The sequence below is a fragment of the Pogona vitticeps genome, chromosome 2 (assembly GCF_051106095.1).
Source record: "Pogona vitticeps strain Pit_001003342236 chromosome 2, PviZW2.1, whole genome shotgun sequence".
Taxonomy (NCBI): domain Eukaryota; kingdom Metazoa; phylum Chordata; class Lepidosauria; order Squamata; family Agamidae; genus Pogona; species Pogona vitticeps.
The window spans coordinates 220,550,559-220,568,141 of record NC_135784.1 but is presented as its reverse complement, the minus strand read 5'-3'; positions in this window follow the sequence as shown (position 1 = coordinate 220,568,141).

The window sequence follows — 17,583 nt, the reverse complement described above, 5'->3', positions numbered from 1 at the left end:
TTTAACAGTGTTAAGGCTAGAATGGATAAAGAAAGAACAAACAAGCGAATGCGAGCATTAATAATATTGAGGCTAGAATGAAAGAAATAAGGAGAGAACAAAAATAGAAGCGAAAGTGATCATGTTTAAGAGAAGGCTACAATGAAGAATAGCGAAAGATCAGAAATCATCTTTCAGTGTATAAAGGCTAGAATGACGTATATCAAGAAAGAACAGTAGGGAGCGAAAGACATCATATATTAAGAACAACAGAAATAACATAAGTTGTTCTGGTGTAATAAGGCGAGAAGGTATATCGAAAGAACAACAGAATGGAAAATCATATTTCAACTGAAGCGAAAGATCATGTTTATGTCTTAAGGATATCAAGAAAGAACAAGAAAAAGAAGCGAAAATATCATGTTTCAGGGTATTAAGGCTAGATTCAGATAAAGAAGCAACCTAAAAGCTTGTTTTAGTGTTACAAAGCTAGAATGAAATTAGTAAAACAACAGAGAGAATCGGAAGAGATCAGGTTTAAGTGTATTAAGACTAGAATAGATATCAAATAAGAATCAGAAAGAATCAAAAGAGGTCATGTTTGTTAAGGCTAGAAAAAAAGTAAAAAAAGAACCGAAAGAGAAAACCGTTTAAAAGTAGAATGAAGTAAACCAAGAAAGAACGACAGAAAGAACGGAAAGAGCATTTCTCAGTGAATTGTTAGAATTTTGTAAATCAATGAATAGAAGCAAAATATATAATATTTCAGTGTATTGCTAGAAGGAAGTCAAGAAATAACGAAGAAGCGAACGAGATCATGTTTCAGTGTACTAAAGCTAGAACGTAAGCTCGTTCTAGAGTAGTAAGGCTAGACTGAAGTAAAGGGAAAAAAGCCATTATTGAAAGAGATCACATTTCAGTGTAAGGGTGATCAAGAAAACAAAAGAATGAAGCGAACTCATACTTAATTGTTACAATTTGAATGAAGGAAATTGAAAAAGAACAGAGAACCGAAAGATATCATATTTCAATGTAAACCAAAATGATGTAAACAAGAACCAACAAAAACAACCTAATGACATCTTATTGTAGTGTATTAAAGCTAGAATGAATGAAATCAAGAAAGAAAGCGAGAAAGAAGCGCATCTATATATCATGGTTTTGGCTGGGAAGCAAGAGGAAGGTAGGCCTTTTGTGGAGAAGTCTGTTTTTTCCTGTCTCTTTGTTCTGGCTCATCACATGGCCTAGTGGGAGGGCCTGGTAGTTTGAATCCTGATTTTACTGGAGCCTGTGTTCATTTTCCTTAAGGGTTTTGGCTGGGAAGCAAGAGGAAGGAAGGCCTTTTGTGGAGAGGTCTGTTTTTTCCTGTCTCTTTGTTCTGGCTCATCCCATGGCCTAGTGGGAGGGCCTGGTAGTTTGAATCCTGATTTTACTGGAGCCTGTGTTCATTTTCCTTAAGGGTTTTGGCTGGGAAGCAAGAGGAAGGTAGGCCTTTTGTGGAGAGGTCTGTTTTTTCCTGTCTCTTTGTTCTGGCTCATCACATGGCCTAGTGGGAGGGCCTGGTAGTTTGAATCCTGATTTTACTGGAGCCTGTGTTCATTTTTCTTAAGGGTTTTGGCTGGGAAGCAAGAGGAAGGTAGGCCTTTTGTGGAGAGGTCTGTTTTTTCCTGTCTCTTTGTTCTGGCTCATCACGTGGCCTAGTGGGAGGGCCTGGTAGTTTGAATCCTGATTTTACTGGAGCCTGTGTTCATTTTCCTTAAGGGTTTTGGCTGGGAAGCAAGAGGAAGGTAGGCCTTTTGCGGAGAGGTCTGTTTTTTCCTGTCTCTTTGTTCTGGCTCATCACGTGGCCTAGTGGGAGGGCCTGCTAGTTTGAATCCTGATTTTACTGGAGCCTGTGTTCATTTTCCTTAAGGGTTTTGGCTGGGAAGCAAGAGGAAGGTAGGCCTTTTGTGGAGAAGTCTGTTTTTTCCTGTCTCTTTGTTCTGGCTCATCACGTGGCCTAGTGGGAGGGCCTGCTAGTTTGAATCCTGATTTTACTGGAGCCTGTGTTCATGTTCCTTAAGGGTTTTGGCTGGGAAGCAAGAGGAAGGTAGGCCTTTTGTGGAGAAGTCTGTTTTTTCCTGTCTCTTTGTTCCGGCTCATCACGTGGCCTAGTGGGAGGGCCTGGTAGTTTGAATCCTGATTTTACTGGAGCCTGTGTTCATGTTCCTTAAGGATTTTGGCTGGGAAGCAAGAGGAAGGTAGGCCTTTTGTGGAGAAGTCTGTTTTTTCCTGTCTCTTTGTTCCGGCTCATCACGTGGCCTAGTGGGAGGGCCTGGTAGTTTGAATCCTGATTTTACTGGAGCCTGTGTTCATGTTCCTTAAGGGTTTTGGCTGGGAAGCAAGAGGAAGGTAGGCCTTTTGTGGAGAAGTCTGTTTTTTCCTGTCTCTTTGTTCCGGCTCATCACGTGGCCTAGTGGGAGGGCCTGGTAGTTTGAATCCTGATTTTACTGGAGCCTGTGTTCATTTTCCTTAAGGGTTTTGGCTGGGAAGCAAGAGGAAGGAAGGCCTTTTGTGGAGAGGTCTGTTTTTTCCTGTCTCTTTGTTCCGGCTCATCACATGGCCTAGTGGGAGGGCCTGGTAGTTTGAATCCTGATTTTACTGGAGCCTGTGTTCATTTTCCTTAAGGGTTTTGGCTGGGAAGCAAGAGGAAGGTAGGCCTTTTGTGGAGAGGTCTGTTTTTTCCTGTCTCTTTGTTCCGGCTCATCACATGGCCTAGTGGGAGGGCCTGGTAGTTTGAATCCTGATTTTACTGGAGCCTGTGTTCATTTTCCTTAAGGGTTTTGGCTGGGAAGCAAGAGGAAGGTAGGCCTTTTGTGGAGAGGTCTGTTTTTTCCTGTCTCTTTGTTCCGGCTCATCACATGGCCTAGTGGGAGGGCCTGGTAGTTTGAATCCTGATTTTACTGGAGCCTGTGTTCATTTTCCTTAAGGGTTTTGGCTGGGAAGCAAGAGGAAGGTAGGCCTTTTGTGGAGAGGTCTGTTTTTTCCTGTCTCTTTGTTCTGGCTCATCACATGGCCTAGTGGGAGGGCCTGGTAGTTTGAATCCTGATTTTACTGGAGCCTGTGTTCATGTTCCTTAAGGGTTTTGGCTGGGAAGCAAGAGGAAGGTAGGCCTTTTGTGGAGAAGTCTGTTTTTTCCTGTCTCTTTGTTCCGGCTCATCACATGGCCTAGTGGGAGGGCCTGGTAGTTTGAATCCTGATTTTACTGGAGCCTGTGTTCATGTTCCTTAAGGGTTTTGGCTGGGAAGCAAGAGGAAGGTAGGCCTTTTGTGGAGAAGTCTGTTTTTTCCTGTCTCTTTGTTCCGGCTCATCACATGGCCTAGTGGGAGGGCCTGGTAGTTTGAATCCTGATTTTACTGGAGCCTGTGTTCATGTTCCTTAAGGGTTTTGGCTGGGAAGCAAGAGGAAGGTAGGCCTTTTGTGGAGAAGTCTGTTTTTTCCTGTCTCTTTGTTCCGGCTCATCACATGGCCTAGTGGGAGGGCCTGGTAGTTTGAATCCTGATTTTACTGGAGCCTGTGTTCATGTTCCTTAAGGGTTTTGGCTGGGAAGCAAGAGGAAGGTAGGCCTTTTGTGGAGAAGTCTGTTTTTTCCTGTCTCTTTGTTCCGGCTCATCACATGGCCTAGTGGGAGGGCCTGGTAGTTTGAATCCTGATTTTACTGGAGCCTGTGTTCATTTTCCTTAAGGGTTTTGGCTGGGAAGCAAGAGGAAGGTAGGCCTTTTGTGGAGAAGTCTGTTTTTTCCTGTCTCTTTGTTCCGGCTCATCACGTGGCCTAGTGGGAGGGCCTGGTAGTTTGAATCCTGATTTTACTGGAGCCTGTGTTCATTTTCCTTAAGGGTTTTGGCTGGGAAGCAAGAGGAAGGTAGGCCTTTTGTGGAGAAGTCTGTTTTTTCCTGTCTCTTTGTTCCGGCTCATCACGTGGCCTAGTGGGAGGGCCTGGTAGTTTGAATCCTGATTTTACTGGAGCCTGTGTTCATTTTCCTTAAGGGTTTTGGCTGGGAAGCAAGAGGAAGGTAGGCCTTTTGTGGAGAAGTCTGTTTTTTCCTGTCTCTTTGTTCCGGCTCATCACGTGGCCTAGTGGGAGGGCCTGGTAGTTTGAATCCTGATTTTACTGGAGCCTGTGTTCATGTTCCTTAAGGGTTTTGGCTGGGAAGCAAGAGGAAGGTAGGCCTTTTGTGGAGAAGTCTGTTTTTTCCTGTCTCTTTGTTCCGGCTCATCACGTGGCCTAGTGGGAGGGCCTGGTAGTTTGAATCCTGATTTTACTGGAGCCTGTGTTCATGTTCCTTAAGGGTTTTGGCTGGGAAGCAAGAGGAAGGTAGGCCTTTTGTGGAGAAGTCTGTTTTTTCCTGTCTCTTTGTTCCGGCTCATCACGTGGCCTAGTGGGAGGGCCTGGTAGTTTGAATCCTGATTTTACTGGAGCCTGTGTTCATGTTCCTTAAGGGTTTTGGCTGGGAAGCAAGAGGAAGGTAGGCCTTTTGTGGAGAAGTCTGTTTTTTCCTGTCTCTTTGTTCCGGCTCATCACGTGGCCTAGTGGGAGGGCCTGGTAGTTTGAATCCTGATTTTACTGGAGCCTGTGTTCATGTTCCTTAAGGGTTTTCGCTGGGAAGCAAGAGGAAGGTAGGCCTTTTGTGGAGAAGTCTGTTTTTTCCTGTCTCTTTGTTCCGGCTCATCACGTGGCCTAGTGGGAGGGCCTGGTAGTTTGAATCCTGATTTTACTGGAGCCTGTGTTCATGTTCCTTAAGGGTTTTGGCTGGGAAGCAAGAGGAAGGTAGGCCTTTTGTGGAGAAGTCTGTTTTTTCCTGTCTCTTTGTTCTGGCTCATCACGTGGCCTAGTGGGAGGGCCTGGTAGTTTGAATCCTGATTTTACTGGAGCCTGTGTTCATGTTCCTTAAGGGTTTTGGCTGGGAAGCAAGAGGAAGGTAGGCCTTTTGTGGAGAAGTCTGTTTTTTCCTGTCTCTTTGTTCCGGCTCATCACATGGCCTAGTGGGAGGGCCTGGTAGTTTGAATCCTGATTTTACTGGAGCCTGTGTTCATTTTCCTTAAGGGTTTTGGCTGGGAAGCAAGAGGAAGGAAGGCCTTTTGTGGAGAGGTCTGTTTTTTCCTGTCTCTTTGTTCCGGCTCATCACATGGCCTAGTGGGAGGGCCTGGTAGTTTGAATCCTGATTTTACTGGAGCCTGTGTTCATTTTCCTTAAGGGTTTTGGCTGGGAAGCAAGAGGAAGGTAGGCCTTTTGTGGAGAGGTCTGTTTTTTCCTGTCTCTTTGTTCTGGCTCATCACATGGCCTAGTGGGAGGGCCTGGTAGTTTGAATCCTGATTTTACTGGAGCCTGTGTTCATTTTTCTTAAGGGTTTTGGCTGGGAAGCAAGAGGAAGGTAGGCCTTTTGTGGAGAGGTCTGTTTTTTCCTGTCTCTTTGTTCTGGCTTATCACATGGCCTAGTGGGAGGGCCTGGTAGTTTGAATCCTGATTTTACTGGAGCCTGTGTTCATGTTCCTTAAGGGTTTTGGCTGGGAAGCAAGAGGAAGGTAGGCCTTTTGTGGAGAAGTCTGTTTTTTCCTGTCTCTTTGTTCCGGCTCATCACGTGGCCTAGTGGGAGGGCCTGGTAGTTTGAATCCTGATTTTACTGGAGCCTGTGTTCATGTTCCTTAAGGGTTTTGGCTGGGAAGCAAGAGGAAGGTAGGCCTTTTGTGGAGAAGTCTGTTTTTTCCTGTCTCTTTGTTCCGGCTCATCACGTGGCCTAGTGGGAGGGCCTGGTAGTTTGAATCCTGATTTTACTGGAGCCTGTGTTCATTTTCCTTAAGGGTTTTGGCTGGGAAGCAAGAGGAAGGTAGGCCTTTTGTGGAGAAGTCTGTTTTTTCCTGTCTCTTTGTTCCGGCTCATCACGTGGCCTAGTGGGAGGGCCTGGTAGTTTGAATCCTGATTTTACTGGAGCCTGTGTTCATTTTCCTTAAGGGTTTTGGCTGGGAAGCAAGAGGAAGGTAGGCCTTTTGTGGAGAAGTCTGTTTTTTCCTGTCTCTTTGTTCCGGCTCATCACGTGGCCTAGTGGGAGGGCCTGGTAGTTTGAATCCTGATTTTACTGGAGCCTGTGTTCATGTTCCTTAAGGGTTTTGGCTGGGAAGCAAGAGGAAGGTAGGCCTTTTGTGGAGAAGTCTGTTTTTTCCTGTCTCTTTGTTCCGGCTCATCACGTGGCCTAGTGGGAGGGCCTGGTAGTTTGAATCCTGATTTTACTGGAGCCTGTGTTCATGTTCCTTAAGGGTTTTGGCTGGGAAGCAAGAGGAAGGTAGGCCTTTTGTGGAGAAGTCTGTTTTTTCCTGTCTCTTTGTTCCGGCTCATCACGTGGCCTAGTGGGAGGGCCTGGTAGTTTGAATCCTGATTTTACTGGAGCCTGTGTTCATGTTCCTTAAGGGTTTTGGCTGGGAAGCAAGAGGAAGGTAGGCCTTTTGTGGAGAAGTCTGTTTTTTCCTGTCTCTTTGTTCCGGCTCATCACGTGGCCTAGTGGGAGGGCCTGGTAGTTTGAATCCTGATTTTACTGGAGCCTGTGTTCATGTTCCTTAAGGGTTTTGGCTGGGAAGCAAGAGGAAGGTAGGCCTTTTGTGGAGAAGTCTGTTTTTTCCTGTCTCTTTGTTCTGGCTCATCACGTGGCCTAGTGGGAGGGCCTGGTAGTTTGAATCCTGATTTTACTGGAGCCTGTGTTCATGTTCCTTAAGGGTTTTGGCTGGGAAGCAAGAGGAAGGTAGGCCTTTTGTGGAGAAGTCTGTTTTTTCCTGTCTCTTTGTTCCGGCTCATCACATGGCCTAGTGGGAGGGCCTGGTAGTTTGAATCCTGATTTTACTGGAGCCTGTGTTCATTTTCCTTAAGGGTTTTGGCTGGGAAGCAAGAGGAAGGAAGGCCTTTTGTGGAGAGGTCTGTTTTTTCCTGTCTCTTTGTTCCGGCTCATCACATGGCCTAGTGGGAGGGCCTGGTAGTTTGAATCCTGATTTTACTGGAGCCTGTGTTCATTTTCCTTAAGGGTTTTGGCTGGGAAGCAAGAGGAAGGTAGGCCTTTTGTGGAGAGGTCTGTTTTTTCCTGTCTCTTTGTTCTGGCTCATCACATGGCCTAGTGGGAGGGCCTGGTAGTTTGAATCCTGATTTTACTGGAGCCTGTGTTCATTTTTCTTAAGGGTTTTGGCTGGGAAGCAAGAGGAAAGTAGGCCTTTTGTGGAGAGGTCTGTTTTTTCCTGTCTCTTTGTTCTGGCTTATCACATGGCCTAGTGGGAGGGCCTGGTAGTTTGAATCCTGATTTTACTGGAGCCTGTGTTCATGTTCCTTAAGGGTTTTGGCTGGGAAGCAAGAGGAAGGTAGGCCTTTTGTGGAGAGGTCTGTTTTTTCCTGTCTCTTTGTTCCGGCTCATCACGTGGCCTAGTGGGAGGGCCTGGTAGTTTGAATCCTGATTTTACTGGAGCCTGTGTTCATTTTTCTTAAGGGTTTTGGCTGGGAAGCAAGAGGAAAGTAGGCCTTTTGTGGAGAGGTCTGTTTTTTCCTGTCTCTTTGTTCTGGCTCATCACGTGGCCTAGTGGGAGGGCCTGGTAGTTTGAATCCTGATTTTACTGGAGCCTGTGTTCATGTTCCTTAAGGGTTTTGGCTGGGAAGCAAGAGGAAGGTAGGCCTTTTGTGGAGAAGTCTGTTTTTTCCTGTCTCTTTGTTCTGGCTCATCACGTGGCCTAGTGGGAGGGCCTGCTAGTTTGAATCCTGATTTTACTGGAGCCTGTGTTCATGTTCCTTAAGGGTTTTGGCTGGGAAGCAAGAGGAAGGTAGGCCTTTTGTGGAGAAGTCTGTTTTTTCCTGTCTCTTTGTTCCGGCTCATCACGTGGCCTAGTGGGAGGGCCTGGTAGTTTGAATCCTGATTTTACTGGAGCCTGTGTTCATGTTCCTTAAGGGTTTTGGCTGGGAAGCAAGAGGAAGGTAGGCCTTTTGTGGAGAAGTCTGTTTTTTCCTGTCTCTTTGTTCTGGCTCATCACGTGGCCTAGTGGGAGGGCCTGGTAGTTTGAATCCTGATTTTACTGGAGCCTGTGTTCATTTTTCTTAAGGGTTTTGGCTGGGAAGCAAGAGGAAAGTAGGCCTTTTGTGGAGAGGTCTGTTTTTTCCTGTCTCTTTGTTCTGGCTTATCACATGGCCTAGTGGGAGGGCCTGGTAGTTTGAATCCTGATTTTACTGGAGCCTGTGTTCATGTTCCTTAAGGGTTTTGGCTGGGAAGCAAGAGGAAGGTAGGCCTTTTGTGGAGAAGTCTGTTTTTTCCTGTCTCTTTGTTCCGGCTCATCACATGGCCTAGTGGGAGGGCCTGGTAGTTTGAATCCTGATTTTACTGGAGCCTGTGTTCATTTTCCTTAAGGGTTTTGGCTGGGAAGCAAGAGGAAGGTAGGCCTTTTGTGGAGAGGTCTGTTTTTTCCTGTCTCTTTGTTCTGGCTCATCACGTGGCCTAGTGGGAGGGCCTGGTAGTTTGAATCCTGATTTTACTGGAACCTGTGTTCATTTTTCTTAAGGGTTTTGGCTGGGAAGCAAGAGGAAAGTAGGCCTTTTGTGGAGAGGTCTGTTTTTTCCTGTCTCTTTGTTCTGGCTCATCACATGGCCTAGTGGGAGGGCCTGGTAGTTTGAATCCTGATTTTACTGGAGCCTGTGTTCATGTTCCTTAAGGGTTTTGGCTGGGAAGCAAGAGGAAGGTAGGCCTTTTGTGGAGAAGTCTGTTTTTTCCTGTCTCTTTGTTCTGGCTCATCACGTGGCCTAGTGGGAGGGCCTGCTAGTTTGAATCCTGATTTTACTGGAGCCTGTGTTCATGTTCCTTAAGGGTTTTGGCTGGGAAGCAAGAGGAAGGTAGGCCTTTTGTGGAGAAGTCTGTTTTTTCCTGTCTCTTTGTTCTGGCTCATCACGTGGCCTAGTGGGAGGGCCTGCTAGTTTGAATCCTGATTTTACTGGAGCCTGTGTTCATGTTCCTTAAGGGTTTTGGCTGGGAAGCAAGAGGAAGGTAGGCCTTTTGTGGAGAAGTCTGTTTTTTCCTGTCTCTTTGTTCCGGCTCATCACGTGGCCTAGTGGGAGGGCCTGGTAGTTTGAATCCTGATTTTACTGGAGCCTGTGTTCATGTTCCTTAAGGGTTTTGGCTGGGAAGCAAGAGGAAGGTAGGCCTTTGGTGGAGAAGTCTGTTTTTTCCTGTCTCTTTGTTCCGGCTCATCACGTGGCCTAGTGGGAGGGCCTGGTAGTTTGAATCCTGATTTTACTGGAGCCTGTGTTCATGTTCCTTAAGGGTTTTGGCTGGGAAGCAAGAGGAAGGTAGGCCTTTGGTGGAGAAGTCTGTTTTTTCCTGTCTCTTTGTTCCGGCTCATCACGTGGCCTAGTGGGAGGGCCTGGTAGTTTGAATCCTGATTTTACTGGAGCCTGTGTTCATGTTCCTTAAGGGTTTTGGCTGGGAAGCAAGAGGAAGGTAGGCCTTTTGTGGAGAAGTCTGTTTTTTCCTGTCTCTTTGTTCCGGCTCATCACGTGGCCTAGTGGGAGGGCCTGGTAGTTTGAATCCTGATTTTACTGGAGCCTGTGTTCATGTTCCTTAAGGGTTTTGGCTGGGAAGCAAGAGGAAGGTAGGCCTTTGGTGGAGAAGTCTGTTTTTTCCTGTCTCTTTGTTCTGGCTCATCACGTGGCCTAGTGGGAGGGCCTGGTAGTTTGAATCCTGATTTTACTGGAGCCTGTGTTCATTTTCCTTAAGGGTTTTGGCTGGGAAGCAAGAGGAAGGTAGGCCTTTTGTGGAGAAGTCTGTTTTTTCCTGTCTCTTTGTTCCGGCTCATCACGTGGCCTAGTGGGAGGGCCTGGTAGTTTGAATCCTGATTTTACTGGAGCCTGTGTTCATGTTCCTTAAGGGTTTTGGCTGGGAAGCAAGAGGAAGGTAGGCCTTTTGTGGAGAAGTCTGTTTTTTCCTGTCTCTTTGTTCTGGCTCATCACGTGGCCTAGTGGGAGGGCCTGGTAGTTTGAATCCTGATTTTACTGGAGCCTGTGTTCATTTTCCTTAAGGGTTTTGGCTGGGAAGCAAGAGGAAGGTAGGCCTTTTGTGGAGAAGTCTGTTTTTTCCTGTCTCTTTGTTCCGGCTCATCACATGGCCTAGTGGGAGGGCCTGGTAGTTTGAATCCTGATTTTACTGGAGCCTGTGTTCATGTTCCTTAAGGGTTTTGGCTGGGAAGCAAGAGGAAGGTAGGCCTTTTGTGGAGAAGTCTGTTTTTTCCTGTCTCTTTGTTCTGGCTCATCACGTGGCCTAGTGGGAGGGCCTGCTAGTTTGAATCCTGATTTTACTGGAGCCTGTGTTCATGTTCCTTAAGGGTTTTGGCTGGGAAGCAAGAGGAAGGTAGGCCTTTTGTGGAGAAGTCTGTTTTTTCCTGTCTCTTTGTTCCGGCTCATCACGTGGCCTAGTGGGAGGGCCTGGTAGTTTGAATCCTGATTTTACTGGAGCCTGTGTTCATGTTCCTTAAGGGTTTTGGCTGGGAAGCAAGAGGAAGGTAGGCCTTTTGTGGAGAAGCCTGTTTTTTCCTGTCTCTTTGTTCTGGCTCATCACGTGGCCTAGTGGGAGGGCCTGGTAGTTTGAATCCTGATTTTACTGGAGCCTGTGTTCATGTTCCTTAAGGGTTTTGGCTGGGAAGCAAGAGGAAGGTAGGCCTTTTGTGGAGAAGCCTGTTTTTTCCTGTCTCTTTGTTCCGGCTCATCACGTGGCCTAGTGGGAGGGCCTGGTAGTTTGAATCCTGATTTTACTGGAGCCTGTGTTCATGTTCCTTAAGGGTTTTGGCTGGGAAGCAAGAGGAAGGTAGGCCTTTTGTGGAGAAGCCTGTTTTTTCCTGTCTCTTTGTTCCGGCTCATCACATGGCCTAGTGGGAGGGCCTGCTAGTTTGAATCCTGATTTTACTGGAGCCTGTGTTCATGTTCCTTAAGGGTTTTGGCTGGGAAGCAAGAGGAAGGTAGGCCTTTTGTGGAGAAGTCTGTTTTTTCCTGTCTCTTTGTTCCGGCTCATCACATGGCCTAGTGGGAGGGCCTGGTAGTTTGAATCCTGATTTTACTGGAGCCTGTGTTCATTTTCCTTAAGGGTTTTGGCTGGGAAGCAAGAGGAAGGTAGGCCTTTTGTGGAGAAGTCTGTTTTTTCCTGTCTCTTTGTTCCGGCTCATCACATGGCCTAGTGGGAGGGCCTGGTAGTTTGAATCCTGATTTTACTGGAGCCTGTATTCATTTTCCTTAAGGGTTTTGGCTGGGAAGCAAGAGGAAGGTAGGCCTTTTGTGGAGAAGTCTGTTTTTTCCTGTCTCTTTGTTCCGGCTCATCACATGGCCTAGTGGGAGGGCCTGGTAGTTTGAATCCTGATTTTACTGGAGCCTGTGTTCATGTTCCTTAAGGGTTTTGGCTGGGAAGCAAGAGGAAGGTAGGCCTTTTGTGGAGAAGTCTGTTTTTTCCTGTCTCATTGTTCCGGCTCATCACATGGCCTAGTGGGAGGGCCTGGTAGTTTGAATCCTGATTTTACTGGAGCCTGTGTTCATGTTCCTTAAGGGTTTTGGCTGGGAAGCAAGAGGAAGGTAGGCCTTTTGTGGAGAAGTCTGTTTTTTCCTGTCTCTTTGTTCCGGCTCATCACATGGCCTAGTGGGAGGGCCTGGTAGTTTGAATCCTGATTTTACTGGAGCCTGTGTTCATTTTCCTTAAGGGTTTTGGCTGGGAAGCAAGAGGAAGGTAGGCCTTTTGTGGAGAAGTCTGTTTTTTTCCTGTCTCTTTGTTCTGGCTCATCACGTGGCCTAGTGGGAGGGCCTGCTAGTTTGAATCCTGATTTTACTGGAGCCTGTGTTCATGTTCCTTAAGGGTTTTGGCTGGGAAGCAAGAGGAAGGTAGGCCTTTTGTGGAGAAGTCTGTTTTTTCCTGTCTCTTTGTTCTGGCTCATCCCGTGGCCTAGTGGGAGGGCCTGGTAGTTTGAATCCTGATTTTACTGGAGCCTGTGTTCATGTTCCTTAAGGGTTTTGGCTGGGAAGCAAGAGGAAGGTAGGCCTTTTGTGGAGAAGTCTGTTTTTTCCTGTCTCTTTGTTCTGGCTCATCACGTGGCCTAGTGGGAGGGCCTGGTAGTTTGAATCCTGATTTTACTGGAGCCTGTGTTCATATTCCTTAAGGGTTTTGGCTGGGAAGCAAGAGGAAGGTAGGCCTTTTGTGGAGAAGCCTGTTTTTTCCTGTCTCTTTGTTCCGGCTCATCACGTGGCCTAGTGGGAGGGCCTGGTAGTTTGAATCCTGATTTTACTGGAGCCTGTGTTCATGTTCCTTAAGGGTTTTGGCTGGGAAGCAAGAGGAAGGTAGGCCTTTTGTGGAGAAGCCTGTTTTTTCCTGTCTCTTTGTTCCGGCTCATCACACGGCCTAGTGGGAGGGCCTGCTAGTTTGAATCCTGATTTTACTGGAGCCTGTGTTCATGTTCCTTAAGGGTTTTGGCTGGGAAGCAAGAGGAAGGTAGGCCTTTTGTGGAGAAGCCTGTTTTTTCCTGTCTCTTTGTTCCGGCTCATCACATGGCCTAGTGGGAGGGCCTGGTAGTTTGAATCCTGATTTTACTGGAGCCTGTGTTCATGTTCCTTAAGGGTTTTGGCTGGGAAGCAAGAGGAAGGTAGGCCTTTTGTGGAGAAGTCTGTTTTTTCCTGTCTCATTGTTCTGGCTCATCACATGGCCTAGTGGGAGGGCCTGGTAGTTTGAATCCTGATTTTACTGGAGCCTGTGTTCATGTTCCTTAAGGGTTTTGGCTGGGAAGCAAGAGGAAGGTAGGCCTTTTGTGGAGAAGTCTGTTTTTTCCTGTCTCTTTGTTCTGGCTCATCACATGGCCTAGTGGGAGGGCCTGGTAGTTTGAATCCTGATTTTACTGGAGCCTGTGTTCATTTTCCTTAAGGGTTTTGGCTGGGAAGCAAGAGGAAGGTAGGCCTTTTGTGGAGAAGTCTGTTTTTTTCCTGTCTCTTTGTTCTGGCTCATCACGTGGCCTAGTGGGAGGGCCTGCTAGTTTGAATCCTGATTTTACTGGAGCCTGTGTTCATGTTCCTTAAGGGTTTTGGCTGGGAAGCAAGAGAAAGGTAGGCCTTTTGTGGAGAAGTCTGTTTTTTCCTGTCTCTTTGTTCTGGCTCATCCCGTGGCCTAGTGGGAGGGCCTGGTAGTTTGAATCCTGATTTTACTGGAGCCTGTGTTCATGTTCCTTAAGGGTTTTGGCTGGGAAGCAAGAGGAAGGTAGGCCTTTTGTGGAGAAGTCTGTTTTTTCCTGTCTCTTTGTTCTGGCTCATCACGTGGCCTAGTGGGAGGGCCTGGTAGTTTGAATCCTGATTTTACTGGAGCCTGTGTTCATATTCCTTAAGGGTTTTGGCTGGGAAGCAAGAGGAAGGTAGGCCTTTTGTGGAGAAGCCTGTTTTTTCCTGTCTCTTTGTTCTGGCTCATCACGTGGCCTAGTGGGAGGGCCTGGTAGTTTGAATCCTGATTTTACTGGAGCCTGTGTTCATGTTCCTTAAGGGTTTTGGCTGGGAAGCAAGAGGAAGGTAGGCCTTTTGTGGAGAAGCCTGTTTTTTCCTGTCTCTTTGTTCCGGCTCATCACGTGGCCTAGTGGGAGGGCCTGGTAGTTTGAATCCTGATTTTACTGGAGCCTGTGTTCATGTTCCTTAAGGGTTTTGGCTGGGAAGCAAGAGGAAGGTAGGCCTTTTGTGGAGAAGCCTGTTTTTTCCTGTCTCTTTGTTCCGGCTCATCACGTGGCCTAGTGGGAGGGCCTGGTAGTTTGAATCCTGATTTTACTGGAGCCTGTGTTCATGTTCCTTAAGGGTTTTGGCTGGGAAGCAAGAGGAAGGTAGGCCTTTTGTGGAGAAGCCTGTTTTTTCCTGTCTCTTTGTTCTGGCTCATCACGTGGCCTAGTGGGAGGGCCTGGTAGTTTGAATCCTGATTTTACTGGAGCCTGTGTTCATGTTCCTTAAGGGTTTTGGCTGGGAAGCAAGAGGAAGGTAGGCCTTTTGTGGAGAAGCCTGTTTTTTCCTGTCTCTTTGTTCCGGCTCATCACGTGGCCTAGTGGGAGGGCCTGGTAGTTTGAATCCTGATTTTACTGGAGCCTGTGTTCATGTTCCTTAAGGGTTTTGGCTGGGAAGCAAGAGGAAGGTAGGCCTTTTGTGGAGAAGTCTGTTTTTTCCTGTCTCTTTGTTCCGGCTCATCACATGGCCTAGTGGGAGGGCCTGGTAGTTTGAATCCTGATTTTACTGGAGCCTGTGTTCATGTTCCTTAAGGGTTTTGGCTGGGAAGCAAGAGGAAGGTAGGCCTTTTGTGGAGAAGTCTGTTTTTTCCTGTCTCTTTGTTCCGGCTCATCACGTGGCCTAGTGGGAGGGCCTGGTAGTTTGAATCCTGATTTTACTGGAGCCTGTGTTCATTTTCCTTAAGGGTTTTGGCTGGGAAGCAAGAGGAAGGTAGGCCTTTTGTGGAGAAGTCTGTTTTTTCCTGTCTCTTTGTTCTGGCTCATCACGTGGCCTAGTGGGAGGGCCTGGTAGTTTGAATCCTGATTGTACTGGAGCCTGTGTTCATGTTCCTTAAGGGTTTTGGCTGGGAAGCAAGAGGAAGGTAGGCCTTTTGTGGAGAAGTCTGTTTTTTCCTGTCTCATTGTTCTGGCTCATCACGTGGCCTAGTGGGAGGGCCTGGTAGTTTGAATCCTGATTTTACTGGAGCCTGTGTTCATGTTCCTTAAGGGTTTTGGCTGGGAAGCAAGAGGAAGGTAGGCCTTTTGTGGAGAAGTCTGTTTTTTCCTGTCTCTTTGTTCCGGCTCATCACGTGGCCTAGTGGGAGGGCCTGGTAGTTTGAATCCTGATTTTACTGGAGCCTGTGTTCATTTTCCTTAAGGGTTTTGGCTGGGAAGCAAGAGGAAGGTAGGCCTTTTGTGGAGAAGTCTGTTTTTTCCTGTCTCTTTGTTCCGGCTCATCACGTGGCCTAGTGGGAGGGCCTGCTAGTTTGAATCCTGATTTTACTGGAGCCTGTGTTCATGTTCCTTAAGGGTTTTGGCTGGGAAGCAAGAGGAAGGTCGGCCTTTTGTGGAGAAGTCTGTTTTTTCCTGTCTCTTTGTTCCGGCTCATCACGTGGCCTAGTGGGAGGGCCTGGTAGTTTGAATCCTGATTTTACTGGAGCCTGTGTTCATGTTCCTTAAGGGTTTTGGCTGGGAAGCAAGAGGAAGGTAGGCCTTTTGTGGAGAAGTCTGTTTTTTCCTGTCTCTTTGTTCTGGCTCATCACGTGGCCTAGTGGGAGGGCCTGGTAGTTTGAATCCTGATTTTACTGGAGCCTGTGTTCATGTTCCTTAAGGGTTTTGGCTGGGAAGCAAGAGGAAGGTAGGCCTTTTGTGGAGAAGTCTGTTTTTTCCTGTCTCTTTGTTCCGGCTCATCACGTGGCCTAGTGGGAGGGCCTGGTAGTTTGAATCCTGATTTTACTGGACCGCGCGCCGAAATACTCTAACTCTATCTCCAACCCCAATATGCTGAATATGGATGTCCTGAAGGAGGGCAGAATTTCAACTTTAAAAAGAGAATGAGGAGGAGAGTGTGTCACATGAAATTCCCTAATCCTATCTCTTACTTAATTTGGTAAAAGAGAGCAGGCCGGGTAGGTGGGACTCGTCAGCCCTGGAAGGCAGCCCATCTAGGAGAAGGAAAACTCCAAATTTAAACCTCCACTGCCCTGTGGCTATATCCACTTATGGAAAGGGCTTCAGGAGATAACCTCGAGGCAAAATCGGGAGCCGGAGTCCCGGAGGCATTTTCTTTCATTCTGCCAACTCCTGCGACGTTGCTGGAACCAGTTGTATTGGCTCTTGCCTTTCCACTGAACCATTTCAGCGATGTGGAGAGGGGGGATTTGCTGCTTGGGTAACAGCCTATCCTCCATACTATTTTACCCAGGCTTCGTGCTCTGGAGAGGACACTCCAGCTTCGCATACAGCGTCGAAACAACATGGGAAGTAGCAGTTACCGGTTATAAGTCTCTGCTCAATTGGCGTAGAGCAGGACGCCAGGGGCTACTTCTGATGGTGGGAGAGGTCATTGCACCTCACTAGGTAGATACCGCCCGCCTTAAGCTGGGCAGCCCCCAGCCAGTAAGGTGCTACCTCGCCACGGTCTGTTAACCTCACGGGGTGCGTGGGGTTTAGGGTGAAACCCGACAAGCAGATCGACAACCGTGCACCATGCAACAATCATAAGAAAACTTCTGCCCTAAAGCTGGGCACCTGGAATGTACGGACAATGACCCCTGGCTTTCCTGACTACGGCTTTCCTAACGACCTGCAAGAAATAGACGATGTGCGCAAGACAGCTGTCATTGACATGGAACTGAATAGACTGCAGATGGACATCGTTGCCCTGCAAGAGAGAAGACTGCCAGACTCGGGATCTGTCAAAGAAAAAAACTTCTCATTCTTCTGGCAGGGAAAACCATCGAATGAGACCAGGGAGTATGGTGTTGGCTTTGCAGTCAGAAATAATCTGCTGAGATCCATTGTTCCACCTACTACGGGGAGTGAAAGAAAAATGTCTCTGCAGCTCCACTCATCAGCAGGACCAGTCACCCTCATTAGTGCATATGCACCAACACTGTCATCCACTACAGAAGTGAAAGACAAATTCTACGACGATCTGGCAGCTACTATCAAAAAAGTCCCTGAAAGAGAGTCACTGTTCATTCTTGGAGACTTTAATGCTAGAGTTGGTGCTGATCACAATTCTTGGCCCACTTGTCTAGGCCGTTTTGGCATTGGAAAGATGAACGAAAATGGCCAACGCTTACTGGAGTTTTGCTGTTACTATGGTCTCTGTGTCAGCAACACATTCTTTAATACGAAGCTGCAACACAGAGTTTCCTGGAGATATCCAAAATCCAAGCATTGGTATCAGCTCGATTTGATCCTCACTAGACGTTCTAGCCTTCCTAGTGTTACGATCACACGCAGCTACCAGAGTGCTGATTGCGATACTGATCACTCCCTGGTGTGTAGTAGAGTAAAACTGCGAACAAAGAAATTGTATCACATGAAAAAGGAAGGAAGACCACGTATTGACATCAACAAGACTCGCGATCAAAGAAAAGTGAAGGAATTTGCCCAAGCACTCGAGGAAACCCTTCCAGGTCCAGCTAATGTAAATGCACCTGAACGATGGGAACACTTCAAGAACACTGTCTACAACACCGCCTTGTCCACCTTCGGCAAGAAAACCAGAAAGATGGCTGACTGGTTCGAAGCCCATTCGGAGGAGTTAATGCCAGCCATTGAGGATAAGAGAAGAGCTCTAGCAGCATACAAAGCCTGTCCTAGCGAGTACAACCTGCAAGCTCTTCGAGCCGCTCGTAGCCAAGTCCAACAGGCTGCCAGGAGATGCTCCAATGACTATTGGCTTCAGCATTCCTCTCAGATACAGATAGCAGCGGACACAGGTAACATCAAAGGAATGTATGATGGTATCAAGCAGGCCTTAGGTCCATTACAGAAGAAATCTGCTCCCTTGAAGTCCACTACAGGTGTGATCATCCAGGACCGAGCACAGCAGATGGAACGCTGGGTGCA